We start from the raw sequence: 23,669 nt of genomic DNA on the forward strand, positions 1-23,669 counted from the left end.
GCCAAATATGCCATTATCCTTCTTGGCAACAGAGACATACTGTTGACTCATATCCAGCTTCTCATCCACTGTAATCCCCAGGTCCTTTTCTTGAGAACAACTGCTTTGCCCGTTGGTCACCAGCCTGTAGCAGTACATGGGATTCTTTCTTCCTAAGTGCAGGACTCTTCACTTGTCCTTGTTGAATCTCATCAGATTTCTTTTGGCCCAATTCTCTCATTTGTCTAGGTCACTCTGGACCCTATCCCTACCCTCCAACATATCTACCTCTCCTTGCAGCTTAGCGTCATCCACAAACTTGCTGAGGGTTCAGTCTATCCCATCATCCAGAACATTAATGAAGATGTTGAACAAAACCGGCCCCAGGACAGACCCCTGGGGGCCTCAGCTTGATACCAGCTGCCAACTAGACATCGAGCTGTTGATCACTACCCGTTGAGCCCGACTATCTAGCCAGCTTTTTATCCACCTTTATAGTCCATTCATCCAATCTATACTTCTTTAACTTGCTGGCAAGAATACTGTGGGAGACCGTATCAAAAGCTTCGCTAAAGTCAAAATATATCACATCCACTGCTTCCCCCATATCCACAGAGCCAGTTATCTCATCATAGAAGGCAATCATGTTGCTCAGGTGAATCCATGTTAACTGTTCATGATCACCTTACTCTCCTCCAAGTGCTTCAAAATGGATTCCTGCATGATTTTTCCAGGGGCTGAGGTGAGGCTGACTAGTCTGTAGTTCCCCATATTCTCCTCCTTCACTTTTTTGTGTGTGTCATCATTTTTTTTAAATCCTACTAAACACTTTGTCTCTTTGTTTAAATCAATTTGTTGTGTTAAAGCCTACAGATTAATTGTGGTGTAGGTCTGAAACTGAAAAGAATATTTAAAAAATTGCTGTTAGAACTGACTGGTTGTCTCCTAGTTCTAGTATTATGAGAAGGAGTAGAGGAATGCTCAGCTTACACTGTCCATATAACATTCATTATTTTATACACCACTGTCATGTGTCCTCTTATGTGCCTCTTCTCTAAACTAAACACTTTTAAACTTTTCCATTTCCAAGCTTCCTATGATTTTTGTCACTCTTTTCTGACTGCTTCTTATTTCCCTTATGTCCTTTTTGAGATTGTGACCTGAACCAAAAACAGCATTTAAGGTATGTGCAAATCATCAATGTACAGAATGACTCTCTGTGTGTGTGTATATATATATGCACTGCAGATAAGTGTAACATCATTTAAATTTTGTTTATATATATATATAAACACACAGAAACATGCATACACCCACTCATCACCCCAACACATTGCATGGCTATTTTCATTGAGCTGCCCATGGTGATGCTTAGGTCTCTTTTCTGAATGATTACAGTTAATTGAGAACCTATGAATATATTTGAGTAAATTGTTCATTTTTAATTTAAATGATGTTGCACTTATCTGCAGTGCATTTCCTTTGTTGTCATGTTGCCTAGCTGCTTAGTTCCACAGCCTTATGTATTTCTTATTTATAGGTATTTCCCATAGATTATCCCGTCTCTGTTCTGTTTGTTAACATAAGAGGAAATTATCTCAAGGGCAAAAAGTCTGATTTCATTTCTAGGTTTTCTGTTCATTAATGCCTCAGAAAAGCCCTATGCTCCTGACAAGGAGGAATAATCTATGAAGTCACGTAAAAGAAAAAATAAATTTCATGACTAAAAGTTTTGGGTTTGGTACAGACTGTTACATGGGATTGCCTACATATTCTCTCATGATCACAGGAGAACTAAGGTCAGTTGCTCTTTCATAAAATGTAAAGGAATGTCGCACCAAGTGTTCTGATGTGAAAGTGACTGATGTTTGCTATGCCAGGACATCTTTGGACAGTTCATATTCTGTGTTTAGATGACAACATCAGAAGAGGGAATACTGAAGCCTTACTGCACATATGCACATAACTGACAACCGGCCATGTCCTACATGTGCCCAGGTATGATCACTGAGCCAAAAATTGCAAACTGGAATGCACTGTACTTTACTGATTCCAACTGGCAGAGTATAGGAAATATATTATTGAGCATCAAATTTTCTTCCAGCAGGAGATATTCCTTGGTATGGGAGAGTATATGTTCTCTCCCCAGTTAATCTCTAGCCATTTAATTACTAAACATGTTAAAATATGTGAACTAGCTAAACCTCCAAGGACTGACATGAAGACTCACTGGAAAGCTACTTTTCCTGCCAGGCCTGAAATCTGAATTTCAATGAGAGCTTGGAAAATGTTACCTTCGAAAATGTGTACAAGAGGCATTTGGAGATGCCTCATGCATCTTTGCATAGCTCAGTATGTGAAATACTTTTTCTAGGTCTGGACAACGATCTATCAAAGCTTTTTTACATGTATCTGTCTAGTCATGGCAACAAAATAAGGGCTAAAATATTTAGCGACAGCCCTCCGCTAGAGGTGGAGGGAGGAAAGAGCCGTGGAGCTGCACTGTCTTACCCTCACCAATCTCACCACCAGAGAACTTGCCGAGGATGATATTGTGACCTGTTAAGCAGATTTTAACAGAAAAACCTCATGATTTGGCCCTGTATCTTTGTTGTCTGGGAGTTTTGCCAGTGACAATAAGACATATATAAAAATCTAAAAATATCTACAGAACAATTTGAGACGAAGATACTTTTCTCAGATATTTTCGCATTCCCTTTCTCAAGCACTTTTTGTTACCCTGAGATGCAGCGCATTTACCATGAAGCTTTGCCTGCAGTGCTGGTTGTGCAGATAGATTAAAATGGATTGCAGATGAATATATTAATACTTAGTTTTAAAATAATTTATTTTAATGCATAACTTGCGCAATGTAAGTTAGAAATTTGTTTTTCCACCAGTAAATAGAAATCTCTTTTCTATTAAGAACTATATTTGTTAAAGTTTTATAGCTAGTCATCATTAATATATTTTGCTCTTTCGGTTAAATCCCTGTTGATGTGAACTTCTGCTGACTGGACTTTTCACATGGGTACAAAACAAATTGTGCTTGATATAAAATTTATCTGGATGAAGTGTTCTAAATTATTTCAGTGAGTCAAATGATCAAAATTTAATGGGTCACTTGAGGCTCTGTTGAGATGAGTGCATCCAAACGAATTTGTTTTTCAGGGTTCAGATGCCCTTTGTGGAACTATTAACTTGAAATCACTAGGAAGTCTGGCAAATTCATTTATGAAGAAGCTCAATTTTCTACTTGGAGGATAAATCCTTGGCAGGTATATTTGAAAATGTATCCTGTAAGAGATGAAGGGGTACCCTAATATGAAATACTTCAGAATGGCCAGAGATTAGACACAGAAGTACTTATTTTTCTAGACTGGGTGGTTGTTCTCCCTTATATCTCTTCCCCCGCACACCCAATAACAGAGGAAATGCAATACTTTATATGGCCATAACAGGTTTAGTACTGTACATGATAGAAAATGTATCCTCTATTAAACTGTAGCTTCATATCAACTATCTTTTTTCAATGTTACGTGGTATTGGCAAATATCCTGTGACACCCTTGAGACTTGTCCTGAATTTACACACTTGCACCAATAATTTTTTTAAGATCCCACCATCATGCTTTAAGTAGCAAGTGACCCCATATCTACTAGGTTTGGCCCTAACTTGTGGAACTCCCTCCCTCATTTTTTTACTTGTCCTAACTCGTAGCAAAACTTTCTCTATCAATGGTCAAAGCCTCAAAGTCAGAGCTGGCTTAAGCAAATCTGAGGCCTCCAGCAAAAGTTTTGTGGTTGGGCATCCAGAATATAAGAGCTGATTCAGTGTATGATCTCCTCCACTTCATTGTCCTAAATTCCCATGCATTGTGACTTGGAGAGAGGACAAAGACTGAGCCCTGAGATACAGACTGGAGATTTCTTACTGAACAAAAAGGGATGGGAGAAACTTGGAAGGTAGCTTCAGCCAGGGACATGAAAAAAAGAGAAGTCCAGATTGCACAGCAGGCTCAAGTTATTATCACAGCAGAGCGCTCAGTGAGCACAAAGCAACATATAGTACACACTATATGACAGTGGAGAAGGAGCAGTAAACTAGCATAATTTCAGCCTTTCCCTGCTAGGAGCCAGGCTATGGTTAGTGAATGGGCAGGCTTGTAAACCAGGTTTGTAGTATTATCTGAACCAGCCCTGCTCAATAGGCTGATGCCCTTCCTAACCTTAGTGTAATCCCACAAACTTGTGCAAAAATCTAACCTTAGCCTCAGCCTTCTAACTTGACCCATCCCCAAACCTACCTCATATTGTCAAACCATATTGAAGATTAATCCTAGCCCAATGTCCACAGTTTGGCTGCAACCTCTGCTTAGGTCTGATTCCTCAAAATCATTTCAACTCTTGACCTCATGAACTTGCATAGTCCTTTACTGTAGCTCAGGCTTGCAATCTTGTCCCATCAGTAACCATCTCATGGAGCCCAGGATTAATGTTGGTATTGTTCAGTAGGTTAGGTTTGACATCAGCTTTTGCTTCCAGACTATGATTACTGTTGGGACTGACTTGTGAGCCCAGATTCAGAGACAGTTCTTGGCCTCATTAGTATGCTGTGGCAAAGAGTTCCACAGCTTAATTCTCAATTCTGTTAATAATAATAATAATAATAAATGTATGTAATTCAAAGTGTAAAGTATGGTGCTTTTCAATCTACTTGATTACACGATTTATAAAATAATGGAGCTTAAGGCTAGAAGGGAACATTAAATCATCTAGTCAGTCCTGTATATTACAAGTCATTAAATATCATCCAGTTACCCCTGTAGTGAGCCCAATAACTTGTAGTTGACTAAAGCATATCTCTCAGACAGGCACCCACTCTTGATTTGAAGACATCAAAAGATGGGGAGTCTATCACTTCCCTGAGTAGTTTGTTCCATGGTTAAAAAAAATTGTGCCTAATTTCTAATTTGAATTTATCTGGTTTCAACTTTCAGACTTTTTGTTCTTGTTATGTCTTTCTCTTCTAGATTAAAGAACCCTTTAGTGCCCAGTATGGTCTCCAAATGAAAATAGTTATGCACTATAATCAATCAACTCTCAGTCTTCTTCTTGATAAGTTAAAAGACTGAACTACTTAAATCTCTCACTGTAAGACATTTCTTCAGGGATTTTCTTATTTTTGTGGCTCTTTTTTGTGTCCTCTCCAATTTTTCAACATCCTTTAAAAAATATGGACATCAGAACTGGATGCAATACACCAGAGGTAAAATCACCTCCTGACCCCTGTTCACTACTCCCCAGTTTAGCCTTTTTGACATGACTTCCCACTGGGAGCTCATGTTCAGTTGCTTGTCCACTATGACCCCAAAATCCTTTTCAGAGTTACTGCTTTCCAGGGTACAACGACCCATTGTGTCAGCATAGTAAGCCTACATTCCTTGTTCTTTGGTGTATATCTGTGCATTTGGTTGTATTAAAACACATTTTGTTTTAATGAGCCTAGCTTGCCAAGTGATCCAGATTGCACTGTATGACTGTTCTGTCCTCCTCATTATTTACCCTTGAATGTCCCTTTGTTCTCATAGTATAAAAGAATATATAGGAGTATCCAATTTCTCTTCGCTAGACCATCTGTGATCTCATTAAGGTACTCTTAATAAATTTAAAAGTAAGTACAGACAGTCCAATACTCTGAGGGTTTAAGGTGGTTGGTCATAATAGATCTTGCTGTGCCATCATTGCTAGATTTGCAAGCTAACGTATTTTTAAGAAATATTTTAAAAGATAGCTTATTTTATTGTACATCCCCAATGAAAACAGGTTTACATTTATAGATGACATATGCCAAATGTAATCTACTTTAGATTGGTGTAGCCTATGCTAAAAAATATGCTGTGTAGAGAAGCTCTCATAAACAGGATAATTTCTAGGGTACATTTTATATGTATACTGATCTAAAAATATACTAGGGCTTTCAATGTTAGTGTAGAAATATCTTTTTAGTGTTGTGGTAGCTATATTAGTCCCAGGATATGTGATAACTACTTATTTTAAATAATCTGACCCCCCCCTTGTATTTAGCTGTGATACTCTGAGCCTTGTTCTATACTACATCCTTACTTTGGTGTTAGTACGTTGCTCAGGGGTGTGAAAAATCCACATTTGTGAGCAACGTGGTTATAGTGACCTTGACTCTTCATGTAGATAGCACTATGTTGGTGGGGGAGTTTCTCCTGCTGATATAGCTACCACCTCTCACGGAGGTGGACTTATTAAGCCAACAGGAGAGCCATTGGCTTAGAGCATTTTCACCAGATCTGCTACAGCAGCACAGCTGCATTGCTGCAGCTGTGCCGATGTAAATTTGTATTGTAGACCTGCCCTGAGTACCTTTCCCAGACCTGGAGAAGAGCTCTGTGTAGCTCAAAAGGTTGTCTCTCTCACCCACAGAAGTTGGTCCAATAAAAGATACTATCTCACTCACCTTGTCTCATGAAATGCACTGTAGTGCAGCTAAAAACTTAAATTCTAAAAGAGAAAAAAGAGAATTGAAAAATATGGAAAGGGCCACAGAGACAAAGAATAGTTTCTTTCCAAACTTTATCCTGTCACGTGTAGAGTAGAATCTTCAAAAGCAGTTAACACTGGCCTAGTTTTGGTCCAGTTTAAATCAATAGGAAAACGATTATTGACTCTATCGGCAACAGCGTTAGGTCAGTGCCAAATGCTTATGAAAATCCTATCCAAAGTATTATAAAATAAAACTTTCCTATAAGCCAGGAGTGCTATAATATAAAGTAGCACAAATCTGGATATAGAGAATAGGAATTAGTTAAATCAGTTTCAAAAAATCTGTAGCTTCTGCTCTAAATATCTACACTCTGGATCTGTTACTGCATATTAGGATCTTTAGATGTATTTGTACATATTTTTGTATGAATCATGTGTCTTGTAAAGGCAAGTGGTGGTTTGTTTATGAAGAAAAAGTAAGATAAAGAAGAAAGAGGATAGAGGTCAGATTGAGGTGATGCAATGCTACAAAAATAATAAAAAATACTGTATCCTTGTAAACAATTTCTTTTCCTATTGTTTTAATAAAAATAGATGATATCTTAGATTTTTTCCAATAGAAGGTTGAAAATTTACTATTGTCAACAAACTTACTTTCTTTGCAGCCAACATGGGGGACAATATTTGAAGGGCTGCACAGGCACATGTTATTTTAGTTCTCCAAAGACGTTTAGTTTTTGATAAATTGAAGCAGCCTCTGAAGACCACTACAAAAAAAAAAAGAAAGCATTCATCATGTAAGGGGGTCAGTTCCAATTCACTGTGATGCTCTTTGCCCTGGAAAATGGGCCCATAGTTTTTCAGCATTTGGTGAATAAGGTACTTAAGGGAATGACCTACAGCAAGTGTTGTGTTTATTGGGACAGTATTATTGCATTTTCCGAAATCTATTAAGGAACATTAACTGATCTGGAAAGATATTTCAAAGGTGAAAAATATCCTAGATTAACAGGTAAAACAAAGCTGAGTTCCTTGCCCAGAATGAAATTCATTTCCACTCACTATGTGGTTGCAAATCTAGAAGATATCATTGTCCTTGAAAAGTAATTTCTGTACTAAATTTCAACATGGCCACAACATTTTTAGCTGAAGCGCTGGTTGTTTCTTGGACATTTTATGGTTTCACTTGGGACTTTATGCTGCTGTAGAAAGAAATGCTTCAAATGAAAGCTGACCTCTTAGCACAGTGAGGATGTTAACTTTTCATGGGAGGAATTGCATGACAAAGAGATTAACCTTCTTCTGCATTTTCAAGGTCACTTAGTGATGTTCATGAATACGGACTGTACTAGAGAACTTTATTTTCTCAAAACTACCTCAAAAGTGATTTTGTAAAGACTGAAGGTCCTGGGCAGAGGGCAAAGTTGATAGATTTGCTGCTGCTATGAAGCAAGATTGCAAAGATGCTTTTCCCCTTTGCCTTAGGATAATTAATATGATACAAAATACGATAGTCTTAGAGAAGCACAAACCACAAATTTAACAAGGTAAACAAAAATGATATTAGAATACAGCTCCATCTGTGACCCTTTTGTCACATTTATTGCCTGACTAAGAAGAGGAGTTATCTGGCAGTCTCCATATTTAGCCTTGGTTCATGTGTCAGCCTTGACATCACTAGGAAACATGATGTATTCTTAGCTAGTGCTAGCCAATGTGTGACAAGTAACATGAGGTAAAATCCTAATGAAGACAAGGCAGGTTGTGTTTTAGAATGAGATAAATCCTAGGCTCCTCCATAGTCTTTACTCAACCTGTTGTCCTACGTGAAAACTCAAACTACCTTGAATTCATTAGGATTTTTTCTCACATTAATTGTCTTGTGTTAACTAACATGAGGTAAGAACACATCTTTTTTGCTAGTGCATATGCACCCTTGGAGAATGACGTACCTGAGAAAGTTCCTTCCATGCAGTGAACATTGAGAGATTTTATTATTACTTTTTTTTTCTGTGCTGGTTTTTTTCCTGTCTGTTGGTGGTTGTGGTGTGTGTTGATTTTGATCTTTGGATGAAAAAAATGGAAAAGATAAGGAGACACATAGGTATGCCATGAAAGCTCTTGTGTTTCTAAATGTGTACTGTTTTATATTACTACAGAAAATGGTTGTATGCTACTGGTTTATTGAAAAGACAGATTAAATGAAATACTCTGATCTAATGTGAAATTGTGCTTGCAGAGTATCTTTAAACAGTTGTTAGACATAAGCAGGTAATAAAATGCCCACTATCAGTCAGTTGTATCTCTACTAACCACTCTGAACATTTATCTTTGGTGAAAAACTGATATGCAGATATTGTCAAAATGAAGTTTCAGAAACAGTGAAGTTACATTTTTGGCTCTGAAATGTCATTAGCAGATTTAACCAGTCCAACAAGACTGTGATTCCAGAAAAGGTTGCCAGTTATTCTAAGAGCAGAGAGAAAAATAGTGCAGCCCATGTTCTATGCTTACTTACCCTGTGTTTTTTTAATACTGATCAGAGTAAGTAAACCGAAATGAGAGAGAATTTTAAATTTATTTTCATTTTAATAGAAAAAGAAGCAGTAAAAAATGTCCATCTGTTAGAGTAGATTAAATCAAACAATTCAAGTTTAAAACAATTGATATTCCATTCTTTGCACACAATAGTTTTAAATACAGCACTAATAACAGTATTTCTTTCAGACCACGGGTATGAATTCCTACATTGTGGAGGACAGACTAAGTTACTAGGCTGTTTTGACTTTAATTGGCTGTTCCTTATGATTAAAATGCATGTTTTCAGATTATATTGGTGTCTTTAATTCAGATAAACAGGAATCTTTTAGCTAGCTTGTTTGGCTGTACAGCACAGGCTACATATATAGTTGTAATAGTCTTCCTCTAGGTATTTGGGCTGAAGTTGTGAGGCAGGATATTCCTTATGAGTTCTTTATGTTAATTTTGTTTGTTTAAAAATGGAGAAGGATCATACATTATACACCTTGATCATTCGAATAGCAAAGTACTAAACCTGAGCTTGAAGACATTAAAACAAGAGTTAGTAGTTTAGAGATGCTGGATAGCTGAGGGAATTGGCAAAAGGTTATGGAGCATTTCACTTCTAGGTCACCACTTCACATCTGACACAGTTTGGTAGTGGCTGAAAGTTGCTGCTATCTCATTGCCACTTGCTGCCTTGCATAAAATGATTTTATATTTCCTGTCCAGTTCCCAGGAGACAGGCACATCCACATTACATATGAGAATCACAAATAGTGTTAATTAGCAACCTTGTTGTCGGTAGTATCATTAATCATGTTTTTTGTAGTAGTGCCTATGGGCCAGCCAAGAACATGGGCATTGTACAAACACAGAGTAATAGATGGTCTCTGCCTCAGAGAGCTTACCATCAAAATAGACCAGACAGACCAGGGGTGGCTCCAGCACCAGTGCAGCAAGTGCATGCCTGGGGCGGCAAGCCATGGGGGGCGGCCTGCCAGTCGCATGGAGGGCGGCAGTCAGGCAGCCTTTGGTGGCGTTTCTGTAGGAGTTCTGCCGGTTCCACGGTTTTGGCGGTAATTCAGCCGTGGGTACACTAAAGGTGCAGGACTGGCAGACCTCCCGCAGAACTGCCGCCAAATCTGTGTGACCGGAGCGGACCTCCCGCAGAAACGCCGCCATGCTTGGGGCGGCAAAAAACATAGAGTCAAGTATCAGAGGGGTAGCCGTGTTAGTCTGGATCTGATTCTTTGCTGCTTTTACAAAAAACATAGAGCTGTCCCTGAGACAAACACAGAGCAAGGGAAGGGGCAGAACACACAAGCAGAGTGATTTATGTGTTGGCAGCAAACGACATGTTAGTCCCACAGGTTTGGGGGTGGGATTGAGGGGAGAGAGGAAGTTACTTAGCACTGGAAGGGAGGATGTGAGGGGGTAGAACTGAAGAAAAAAGGTGAGAGGGGCAGGCGAAGAGTGCAGCTGAGCTGAAGAGACTGTGAAGAAAGGGAAGGGTTGGAGCAAACAGCCAATCAGCCCAGGGCAGAGAAAGTCAGCACTGTGTGCAGTTTTTACTGGAATGTTCAAACTTGGAAAAGGTCCCTGCTTTGGAATCCCTATCTGGCTCCTAGTCCCCCAGAGTGTGCGTGCCCACCCCTTGCACAGTATTCGATCCAGTGGCTGCTGGCGGAGAGGTGGCCCTGGGTAGGCCCCATTTTGCCCCCTCGCCGCCTGTGAAGCAGTCTTTGCTTTGACTGCTTCTGTTCCTATTTGCTGAAGTCTGGCTAGCTCCTCTCTGCAGTTTTTTTCTCCAAAGCCACATGGCAACAAGGGCTGAGGAGGAGAAGAGGTGACTTGAATGGGCACAGACTGAATTACCCTCATCCTTAAGGATGCTCTCTCCTTCAGGGGATTGAGAGTTACTGGTGGGCCCTAAGAACTTCTCAGTGCCAACTGGCAAAGGGTTCACTGTTCTGTAATAGTAACTCCTGACAGGCCTGACAAACTCTCTGCACCTAGCTCACCACTTTCACCGTATTTATCTGTTAAAAAATGTCATGTGAGGTCTTAAATAAAAGCCAGGGGTCATGCTGGTCACGAGTAACATTGTGAAATGTATGTACAAATACCATGTAATAAAAAAGTCTGAATCAAGGCAGTGCTGACAAACAAGTAGCTGCCAGACAAAGGATGTATAATAACCTGCCAGCTTCAGTTCGGATGTAAAGTGAGCACCGAAAGCCAACACAATGGAAGCCCCATTTACAAACAAAGTCAACGCGAGGATGTGACTTCGATATGAAGTCAGCACATCGGGGAATAAACCCCGGGGAATTATCCTGACTCTAAGGACAAACAATGATTTTGAGTGAGGGAGGGATGTAAGAAGAAGGCAGAAGGACATCTCTTTGTTCTGCACTGGAGGAAGTAAATGGGCAATGTGATTACATTCATGAAAACGGAATCCCAACCTGCCCTGGTTGAAAGCATTGCGAAGGACATTTAGGAGAGATAAGACTACATTTAGACAGATGGTTAGACTGTTAAAGTTATGTTTAGTCTCTAGAAAGCCGTGTATTGATTTTCTTTTATATGTAACCTTGCTGTTTCCATTATCCTTACTCACTGTCTCTTAAATCTTGCCCTTTGATAATAAACCTATGATAGTTTTCACTCTAAATATATCTCATTGCTGTGATGTTATATAGAAACTGATCCTCAGTTCAATCAAACAAATCTAGTGTACACTGTCCCCTTGGCAATAGCAAACCTTGTATTTCTGTGAGTAGCCAGTTACAGGGGCTGGATATCACAGGAAATTATTAAAAGGGGCTCAGGGACTGTGGTGCACCTATTGTTAACCTACAAAGCAAAGAGAGGGCTAGTATTGCCCTGAGCAGATTGTGTGAGTGGCTAACAGACTGGAGGTGTCAGTGAGCTGACACCCACTTAAGCACCAACAAGTCTGTCTCTTGCTGGTGGTGGGGGTGGTAGCAGTGTGTCTCACTGGGTCACTGAGTCACTGAGAATCATCGCAATGGCAAAGCCATGTGGGGAGAAACCTGAACTGCCACTGTCTGTGCTATACATGATGGATGGATGGACATCTCAGGGCTACAAGATTCATCTAGATGTTAGGAATTGACTTACATTGCAGTATAATATAAATGTGTCAGCTTAGGCTGTCCTTATTTTGCCCTGAGGTTAAATATGAAAATTGAAAACCTCTGGTCTCACTTGTCACTTACAAGATCTTTAGGGATCTTTTCCTAGGGAATAAGAAAAGGAGAGCAGTAGCAGTTAATTGCCACTGATCGCTTTCAGTAAGTCAATTGTTCTCATTTATTAAGACATCAATACACTTTCTTCCCCCTCCCCATTTAAATAGTGCCAAGTTTACTTTAAATAATGTTTTAACAACTTTGAAATGTCTGCAAAATAACTGGCAACAAAGCCAGTTAAATCTGTGCTCCAAGCAGATATTGAAGGACACCATTCCAGTTGGCAGGCAAACTTGAATTGGCAGGCAGAACACCAGCCCTACTAATCCACAATACTGAGCTCTGCACTTTTCTGAGAAACCTATTTAGGGTGACAGGAAGTTGCTATTAACCCCAGGTATGGTGCATTTTTTCTGTGAAATATTTTATATTATTAGGGGCAAAAAAGAGTTCTTACCTTATTTTAAAAAAATAGAAAGTATTACTAGTGAAAAGTGCTCAGTTGTCATACCAATAAAATAAGTATAGTATTGGCTGATATCTGCTTTCCCACACTGTCTAGACAGTTTTTTGACTTTGCTTGTGGTCCTGAAAATCTAATTGATTTAAACCTTTGGGACTGCTACTGAAGGGAAGGTATCTGACTTAAATAATCATACCCACTGTTATATGGATTTGCTATTTTCCCTGCTCCATCCTCCATATATATATACCTTTTAACTCTCCTTAATGATCTTTAATGCAGACTCTACAACTCTGTCCAGTCATTCTCATATTTCTGACAGTTCTGTGATGTAATGAGGTTCCCACAGGGCAAGTGAGTATGATCCCATGTGTCCTGGAAATTTCATTTATTTCAGTGGGGATGTTCTCTACCCCATGAGACCAAGCTGTTTTTCAACATGTCAGCACTGTAGAAAGGACATCACCTGCCTGCTGGTGCTTATCGATTTGAGCATCAAATGTACCTGACTCTCACTTAAATCTGCTCACAGCAATAGTTTCCAGACTTGAAGTTTAATTGCTACCGTCTGACAAATTGGTTCCCATTGAGGCATCTACACTTAAAAATTCAAGAATAGATACAGCAGGATTAGAAAGAATGAAAGTCTGCCTTAGCAGCAAACCCAAGGCCGGTGCACAGGCAGTGACAGGGAGAGAAATGCTAGTTTTGGCAGACACCTCTAAGGGCTGGTCTACATGATGTGTTAGTGCACACCAGCTGGGATGTGAATTCTAGTTGGCTCCACCATGTGGTGCGTTGTTTGTGTAGACTCTGCAGGTATGCACTAGAAGTTCCTTAGCACATGTTGATGTAGTCCGATTTCAAACAATACTATGTCAATGTATCCTGGAGAGCTTTCAATGTGCGACATGCTGGTGCATACTTGAATTTATATCCCAATTGGTGCACACTCACACCTCATATAGACCAGCCCTTAGAGTTGTCTGTCACAGCTAGCTGCTGCTCTCTGTCACTGCCTGTGCACCTGGGCTTGGGTTTGTTGGTAAGGCAGACTTTTATTCTTTCTAATCCTGCTGTACCTATTCTTGAACTTTGCATCATATAGGTAAGCCCTAAACTCTTCTGCTCCAGAAAGTCCTAGTTATAACGTTTTACATGGAGCTAGAGAATATATGGGAGGAGCCAATTGGAGTCATTATTTCCTCTATGACTTCACTAAGCAAGTATTTGTGGCTTATCTCACAAAATCAAAGTCACTGATGTGAACCGTATTTCAGTCAACATTTAGCTAAATAGATCAATCATTTGACCTGCTGTGACTCAAGCTGCATTTTCTTACCTAGGATGCCTTCCAACTTCAGTTCAGTCACAGTGAATTTTCAGGCTGACAGGTGACATTGCTGTATTGTACTATACCAGTCGGCTTCCAGGGAAGTCTGAGAACCTTTAACATATGTGAAAGGGAACCATCCGTGAATATGGTATGGGCTCTATTATCACCAGAACTTACAATCATTTCTGTCATTCATACCTTTTTTGCCTACTAAAACCCAAATATTGAACACAATGGGCACAAAGACAAAAAACTAGGAAAACTGGGAAAGTAACACCTGTAGAAGTCTTGAAATGATGTGATGAGTTGTCTACCTCATATGGGTGATCAAAGGGTTAATAAGAATCTGAAAGCTCAACCCACCTGCAGCATCTGGAGCATCTGATAGGCTTGATTTGTTATTAGACCCAGCAGGGGAAGAGCTGCATCTTCATAAAAGAAGGAAGTGAGAGCTGTAGGGGGGTCCCAGGACAGAGAAACCCAGGAAAGAGAATGTAGGGAGTCCCTTATGCCCTCACCCTTCCCCGCTCTCTGCAAAGAGCCTGGGAAGGCCAACTAAAGAAGGCCAGAGGGATGGAATTAATCCCTGTGGTGTGCCTTGGAAACCAGGCAAGGCAGTGCTGAGGGATCAGCATTCCAGCACAAAGAAGCAGCTGAGGGAGCCTAGGGAGAAGCCAGGCCTGGATTCCCCTACAAGCCCTAAGGAAGGGCAAAGAAGCCTGAGCTAAGGAGTGTTGATCCCACAGTGGAGCTGAAGGCCAAGGCTCAAGGATGTTCCAAGGAACAGCCCAAGAGGGAGAGAAGGAGGCTGGGATGTTTTTGAACTTTTAGTTGTACTTTTATTATCAAGAAGGATGGGACTAAAGTGTGAGCGGGCTAGAGGACTGCCTCACGAGACGAGCGAGACCACCAAGGGACCAGAGAGTTCTGCTGGCAGGGGGCACTTGGTGAGGAGAGCCTGCTATGCTACACTCAGCCACAAGGAGGCACACTAGCCTGCTAATCTACTGATCTATGGAAGGGGAATTAATACTTCACTATAAGAAAGATTTTTAATCACCTCTCTTTCATGAAGTAGGTATTTGTGCTCTCAAATTGTTTAGAGAGTGCTTGTAAAAGCTTGTGTGACATAGTCCTAGACTGAGGCAGTAGTGGTCTAAAATAAGGGATCTCTTTCTAAAATAAGGGATACCAGAGACTTTATAGAGTGAAAATATTTTAAAAATATGCTTAGTGATGATACTCCCTTTCCCCAATCAATTTCTTTTGGGCATGCCCTTCCGTGTTTGCTTGGTCAGTGTAAAGAAAGCTGAACTTCTTGCACTTCTGATTAGAAATTGGATGGTGCTGCAAAAGGCAGGCATTCAGTTAATAATTGTGATGGCACACAGCTACTTGTGCAATTCTAAATGATACTAAATACTTTCCATAAACCCATCATAGTTGCAGAAATACTACTAGAGTCTTTCAGACTAATTCTGAAGGATAAGCCTCAAAAGACTATGTGTATGTAATGATGAAGGTATATTTTATTTTGTTTTGCACTTGGATAGAGCCCAAAGTACTCTATAAACTGTACAGATTGCATAAACTACATATTAAAAAAAAAAGAGATCACTTCTCCCATAAGTGGAATATAGCCATCTCTGGGATGAAACACAGCAACTATTGACTAGTAAAGTGGAGCACTAGACAATCATCTAGGACAGGAATAAAGAGGAATATCACAGGAGGAATTTAGAATGTATATGTTTGAGCCAAAATTTGTTCAGGACAAATGGATTAACTGTCTCATTTTATACCGAATGTGCCCATAACTAGTACTGATCACATAGGACATATAGCAAGATATAAATCCCTCCATCCCCACCTGAAGAATTTAGCTAAGTTTTTCTAACCTTGAATTCAGGCCCAGTTCACTGAGAAATCAGCAATGCTGCACATTGCTTATTTTATCCAAACCAGTTTGCTCTACTTCAGTGGTTCTCAAACTGTGGGTTGGGCCCCAAAGTGGGTCATGCCCCATTTTAATGGGGTTGCCAGGGCTGACTTAGACTTCCTGGGGTCTGGGGCTGAAGCCCTTGGGATTCAACTTTACCCCCCACGCCCCACCTGGGGTGGTGGGGCTCAGGCTTTGGCTTTGCCCCCTGCCCTCTCAGTGGCTGGGGGTGGGCTTCAGTCCCCACTCCTGGGGTCATGTAGTAATTTTTGTTGTCAGAAGGGGGTCAGGGTGCAATAAAGTTTGAGAAGCCCTGTTCTATATTACTAATTAACCTAGTAGTCCCCTAAAGATACAGCCTCATGCCAGTGCCACTCAGTCTGAGTGATAACAGTTTGGTGTGATGGCAACACCTAGCACAGAAGAACAAACACAGGGCAGGCGCCAATCATTTTAGATCAATATTGTTGTTTTAGGTATTTTTGGAAGGTTGACATCTGAGTTCCAGAGCTTCCCTGATCCAAAGTAAATTCCAAATCAAATTAAAAATAATTAGAGCAGAACATCACTAATGGTCATTTCAATTATCTGCACAACTAGCAGTTCATAAACAAGAAACAATCCTCTCTCCCACTTCTCAGCAAAATTTTTAACAGCAGGTGCTCAAGTGAGGTCTCATATTCCTTGGAATTCATTTCTTATAAATAAAGCTAAACTATACATGTAAAAATTAACAAAAAAATATTTGTGCAATGAATTACCCTTTTTATTCTTTTACCGTCATCAATATACTTATCTTCACAACACCCCCTGGTTATTTTTTAGATGAGGAAACCGAGCCACAGAGAGGCTGAGTGGGTTATCTAAGGTTATACTGTGGCAGGTCTTTGACAGAGCAGGGAATTGCACCCAGGCCTCCTGAGTCCCCAAGTTAACGCCTTAACCACTTCTTTGTTTGCTAGTTCAGTCCTATCTAGCACTTCAGCCCTCCAAATAGGACTTAACCTGGGATTTAAGTGGATTATGGGTTTTATGCTGGACTTTGGCATGTGGTGACTTTTATCCAGTGCAAATGATTGATGATGTTCTATAGATTCATTCATCCTTATCCCTGACCTTTCATCTCTTTGGCTGCTCATGATTTCGAGGCGGTTATTCAATGAACCATAAGCATTTTGGTGGTACATAGTTCCAGTGCATATTAGTCCATCTCATTTCTAACATCTGTAACCGTTAGAATCATGTTTACTGGTATTCTGCTGCAATAAAATCCCAAGGTAATAAATAAATATGACTGTGAGTTATAACTGCTAAGTCAGAAATCTCATTCAAATGAAAAAGTCAAATCAGCAAATGATTTATGGGTAGCAGAAAGTACTGTACTGTATAACAACATTTGATTCTAAAGGTTTATTTTAGTCAAATACAGTTTGATGTGACAGCTCCAAAATGAAAAAGGTGTTCAGACTGACTGATGGATAATAAGTGACAATAAAACATTGCACATTTTCAGGGGGATTTGTCAAATGAAGTGTCTCTCATAAATACTTAGTTGTCCCTCATTTTTCACTTGTTTCTCTGCACAATATTAGTATATGGAAACATTTTAATATCAAATTTACCCCTTTCTAATTTCTCACATTGCTGGGGGGAAATATCCTGTCGATGAATTGTTAGCAGCATGGATAACAATGGGGAAAATAAAACATTAGATTGTTAATATTTAACCTCCACTGATTACATTACATATTCTAGTACATCTTAGATGTAAAAACTAGGAAAATTTTCTAACTTTCCTGTTACTCTTTACAAGGTTTTACTAGCAAATGATTACACTTCATCTGTAAAGCAAAAGTGAATTATTTACCTGTTTAACACAGAAATACTTTGTGATGAGTGGAAGGGGTTAATAGAGGTCTCGTGATCCTATCCTACCTTGCCCCAAAAGGGGCAATGGAGGTGTTTCTCCAAGTGTCATAAAGAGGCCACATGGGGTTCAGCCAGTCAGAAAAGGGCTGCAGGGAGCTGCCAATCTGCGCCCAGTGGGCCCATATAAAAGACGTTACAGTGGAGAGCAGGAGTCATCTTCTGCTGGAAGCTCAAGGAGTGAGGACTGTGTTCCTCGCAGGCGGAAGGAACTATAGCACATTGGACAGAGCAGTTGTTGGCAGGGACCTGGGGAGCAAGACAATGCGTCTGGATGTCTGCTGGAGCTAGATAGCTAAGTGCTCGGAGATGAGGGTGAAAAAGATGCTGGGGCTTTCGGGAAGTGGCTCAGGGAATCATAGCAACACTGAGAGAAGTTAAAGAGATGCAACAGGTGGCTGCTATAACAGGATCCCTGGGTCAGGACCTGGAGTAGTGGTCGGGCCTGGGTCCTACCCCCAAATTAGCCACTGGGGAAGTGGCCTAACTTTTGGACCATGGTATGCACCCTGGAAGGGGGAAACATAGATGGTAACCCAGCTGGGTGAGGGGGAGTCATGAATAGGATGCTGTGGTTCCTGTAGTGATGTGTGTCTCCAGTCAGAGATGACAGGAGAGGCACCACCTGGAGAGGGTGCACCAGATGTCGGCGCTAATCCCTGGGATGGCCAGCAGGAGGCTCCATTGTGGTGAGTGAACACCATCATAGCTTATTTAGATAAACTAGAGAGAGTTTGGAATTGAAATTGCAGCTCTCTTCAGCAACTGAGGCTTCTTCCCAAAACACTCAGGTGTTTCAGGCATAGAGGAATGCCATTCAGCATGACTGTCCTAGGAGGAAGTGCTTAGTGTTTCTGCTATTTTGACAGGATACTTGGAAATGCTTCTGGGAACATGGCAGCACTTAGTGCTAGCTCACACTTCTAGTTTCCAAAATAAATGTTACTTGCAGTCTTGGTATGAGCCTCTGATTTTTTTTGCCAACAATTACTTGGCTAATTTCTGAAAATGATGGAACCAGAGTCTTCTGAATAGTTATATCCTGCAGGTAACAGAATGTTCACTCTTCTTTTTCTCCTGAAAAGGACCCAGACTGTACTTGTGTATGATGCTTATCTACCCCAGGCACTCTCTCATAGGGGGTGCCCAATGTTCTATTCCTCTCAGCAAGTATATAATGAGAGGGAAGAAAATGAAGTAAGAAAGAATACAGCCATGGGTAGGAGAATGGACATACGGAGGAAGGGTACTGTAGATACCATTCTAATAGGTGATACTGATGGTAGAATATCTGGGCCTAATCAGGTAAAGAATGTGAGTGAAGCCAAACAGCAAGAATTAAGATGTTTGTACACAAATGCGAGGAGCCTTGGTAACAAAATGGAGGAACTAGAGTTACTGGGACAAGAAGTGAAACCAATATAGTATAGGGATAACAGAAACATGGTAGAATAGTAGTCATGACTGGAGTACAGGTATTGAAGGGTATGTGCTGTTTAAGAAAGACAGAAATAAAGGCAAAGGTAGTGGAGTAACATTGTATATCAATGATGAGGTAGACTGTAAAAAAATAGGAAGGGATGGAATGGATAAGACAGTGTCTGACTGGGCAAAAATCACATTGAGGAAGAAAGCTACTAGAGTCTCCCTTGAGATAGTGCTTGGGGTGTGCTATAGACAATTTCAGTAAGGCATTTGATACAGTCCCACACGGGGAATTAGTAGCTAAATTGGAAAAGATGAGGATCAATATGAAAATTGAAAGGTGGATAAGGATCTGGTTAAAGGGGAGACTACAACAGATCCTACTGAAAGGTGAATTGTCAGGCTGGAGGGAGGTTACTAGTGGAGTTCCTCAGGGATCGGTTTTGGGACCAATCTTATTTAATCTTTTTATTACTGACCTTGGCACAAAAAGTGGGAATAATACAGTTTGTAGATGACACAAAGCTGGGAGGTATTGCCAATACAGAGAAGGACCAGAATATCATACAGGAAGATCCGGATGACCTTGTAAACTGGAGTAATAGTAATAGGATGAAATTTAATTGTGAAAAGTGAAAGGTCATGTATTTAGGGATTAATAACAAGAACTATTGTTATAGCTAGGGATGCATCAGTTGGAAGTAACAGAGGAGGAGAAGGACCTCAGAGTATTGGTTGATCACAAGATGACTATGAGCTGCCAATGTGATATGGTTGTGAAAAAAGCTAATGTGGTCTTGGGATGTATCAAGCGAGGTATTTCCAGTAGAGATAAGAAAGTGTTAGTACCATTATACAAGGCACTAGTGAGACCTCATCTGGAATACTGTGTGCAGTTCTGGTCTCCCATGTTTAAGAAGGATGAATTCAAACTGGAACAGGTTCAGAGAAGGGCTACTAGGTTGATCCGAGGAATGAAAAACCTGTCTTATGAAAGGAGACTTAAAGAGCTTGGCTTGTTTACCCTAAGCAAAAGAAGGCTGAGGGGAGATATGATTGCCATCTATAAATATATCAGAAGAGTAAATACCAGGGAGGGAGAAGAATTATTTAAGCTGAGTACCAATGTGGACACAAGAACAAATGGATATAAACTGATCATCAGGAAGTTTAGACTTGAAATTAGACGGAGGTTTCTAACCATTAGAGGAGTGAAGTTCTGGAACAGCCTTCCAAAGGGAGTAGTGGGGGCAGAAGACATATCTGGCTTCAAGACTAAGCTTGATAAGTTTATGGAGGGGATGGTATGATGGGATAGCCTAATTTTGGCAATTAATTGATCTTTGACTATTAGCGGTAAATATACCTAGTGGCCTGTGATGGGATGCTAGATGGGGTGGGATCTGAGTTACTACAGAGAATTCTTTCCTGGGTGTCTAGCTGGTGAGTCTTGCCCACATGCTCAGGGTTTAGCTGATTGCCATATTTGGGGTCAGGAAGGAATTTTCCTCCAGGGCAGATTGGCAGAGGCCCTGGGGGTTTTTCGCCTTCCTCTGAAGTGTGGGTCACGGGTCACTTGCTGGAAGATTCTCTGCACCTTGAAGTCTTTAAACCATGATTTGAAGACTTCAATGACTCTGTCATAAACAGATGGTTAAGGGTTAATGTCTCTTTTACCTGTAAAGAGTTAACTAGCTCAGTAAACCTGGAACACCTGACCAGAGGACCAAGCAGGAGACAAGATACTTTCAAATCTCGGTGGAGGGAAGCCTTTGTTTGTGCTTTTTGGGTTTTTTCTTTGTTCTCTCTGGGTCTGGGAGGGACCAGACATGTATACAGACTCTCCAATCTTCTGAAAAAGTCTCTTCTATTCAAATAGTAAGTAATAGGTAGAAAGTGGATTAGATTTATGTTTGTTTTCTTTATTTGCAAATGTGTATTTTGCTGGAAGGATTATATCTCTGTTTGCTGCAACTTGTATTTGTGCTGGGGGGAGGCTTCTCTCTAGTGTCTATAAGCTGAAAGACCCTGTAACATTTTCCATTGTGATTTTACAGAGATAATTTTTACTTTTTTTTTCTTTCTTTAATTAAAAGCTTTTCCTTTTTAAGAACCTGATTGCTTTTTTTTCCTTGCGTGAGACCCCAGGGGATGGGGCCTGGTCTCACCAGGGAATTGGTGGAAGAAAGGAGAGAAGTGGGGGAGGAAAAGCCTGATTTCTCTCTATGTTAGGATCACTGTCTCTCTCTCAGGGAGAGTCTGGGAGGGTGAGAGAGGGGGAAGGTGAATTTCCTCTCTGTTTTAAGATTCAAGGAGTTCGAATCACAGTGGTCTCCCAGTGTAACCCAGGGAGGGGAGAATCTGGGAGGAAGAAAGGAGGGGAATGGTTTATTTCCTTTTGTTTTGAGATCCAAGGGGTTTGGGTCTGGGGGTCCCTAGGGAAGGGTTTGGGGGCCAGAAAGTGTCCCAAAATACTATATTTTTGGGTGGTGGCAGCTCTATCATTTCTAAGCTAGTAATTAAGCTTAGAGGGGTTCATGTAGGTACCCCATCTTTTGGACGCTAAAGTTCAGAGTGGGGGAATCATACCTTGACAGTCTCAGACACATGTTTGATACAGGAGTGGGTGGGTGAGATTCTGTGGCCTGCATTGTGCAGGAGGTCAGACTAGATGATCGTAATGGTCCCTTCTGACCTTAAAGTCTATGATTCTATGATAATACATTATGGGAGCTAGATAGCTAAACCTCTCATCACTCCCAAGTGGCTTCAATATGCTATGTCATCAATATGCTGTTTACACTTAGCTCTACATATCTGCTTCATATTTTATCAGACTCGGCTGGTAGGGCATGATGGCTCTCCCAATATTTAGCCAAAATAGAGGCTTGCATGATTGACTAAAGTTCAGTGTGGATCAGAGTGAGATTGTCTGGGGAAATATCCAAATGAAATATATCCCCTGCAGTAATGAGAACATGCCTATCTTTTGTAGATAAGATACACAGTCTAGGTTCTTTTGGACTCTCAGCTGTTTCTGATGTCTAACAAGCAGCAGTATTCAGGAGTTCTTTTCCAAAGGAATATTAAAATACTGTATGTGGTGTTACACTTGAAGACCATTAAAGCTTCAGCTAGTTCAGAAAGAGGCCACACATTTTCCTGTGTTCATTTGGAACATATTACAGCTAGTATGGAGTAATATAACATATTTCATTTATTTAGTCTATTGTCTACAAACAACTGCACACAACTATTTTTATTTGTCTTAAACTTTATCATGTAGCTTTCATTGTTAAACAAAAATACATTTTCATTTTTTTCGTTTGATCAAGGCCGTAATAGGTAAACTCCTTAATTAATGTCTGTTTCCCATGTGTTATAATATTTCCCTTGTTGTTTTCTAAAAGCTTTATTTCAAGTCATTTAAACTATAAATATTTTTTTGTTTTTCACAATATGGTTGCTCACATAAGACTGTCAGAACCAAAATTAATTAGCTTGCTCTGGTTCTGGCTTGCTGATTCAGTGAAGTGAATTGCCCATGAAGTGTTTTGAATATGAGATAGTTTAAAGTAGCAAAATTCATATCTGTGTCCAAACATTCTCACAGTTATTAGGATCTGTAGTTTTTGACCTGATCTTGCAAACTCATAGACTCATAGACTCTAGGACTGGAAGGGACCTCGAGAGGTCATCGAGTCCAGTCCCCTGCCCTCATGGCAGGACCAAATACTGTCTAGACCATCACTAATAGACATTTATCCAACCTACTCTTAAATATCTCCAGAGATGGAGATTCCACAACTTCCCTAGGCAATCTATTCCAGTGTTTAACTACCCTGACAGTTAGGAACTTTTTCCTTATGTCCAACCTAAATCTCCCTTGCTGCAGTTTAAGCCCATTGCTTCTTGTTCTATCATTGGAGGCTAAGGTGAACAAGTTTTCTCCTTCCTCCTGATGACACCCTTTTAGATACCTGAAAACTGCTATCATGTCCCCTCTCAGTCTCCTCTTTTCCAAACTAAACAAACCCAATTCCTTCAGCCTTCCTTCATAGGTCATGTTCTCAAGACCTTTAATCATTCTTGTTGCTCTTCTCTGGACCCTCTCCAATTTCTCCACATCTTTCTTGAAATGCGGTGCCCAGAACTGGACACAATACTCCAATTGAGGCCTAACCAGCACAGAGTAAAGCGGAAGAATGACTTCTCGTGTCTTGTTTACAACACACCTGTTAATGCATCCCAGAATCATGTTTGCTTTTTTTGCAAGAGTATCACACTGTTGACTCATATTAAGCTTGTGGTCCACTATGACCCCTAGATCTCTTTCTGCCATACT

Source organism: Gopherus flavomarginatus, chromosome 10 (assembly GCF_025201925.1).
Source record: "Gopherus flavomarginatus isolate rGopFla2 chromosome 10, rGopFla2.mat.asm, whole genome shotgun sequence".
NCBI classification, from domain to species: domain Eukaryota; kingdom Metazoa; phylum Chordata; order Testudines; family Testudinidae; genus Gopherus; species Gopherus flavomarginatus.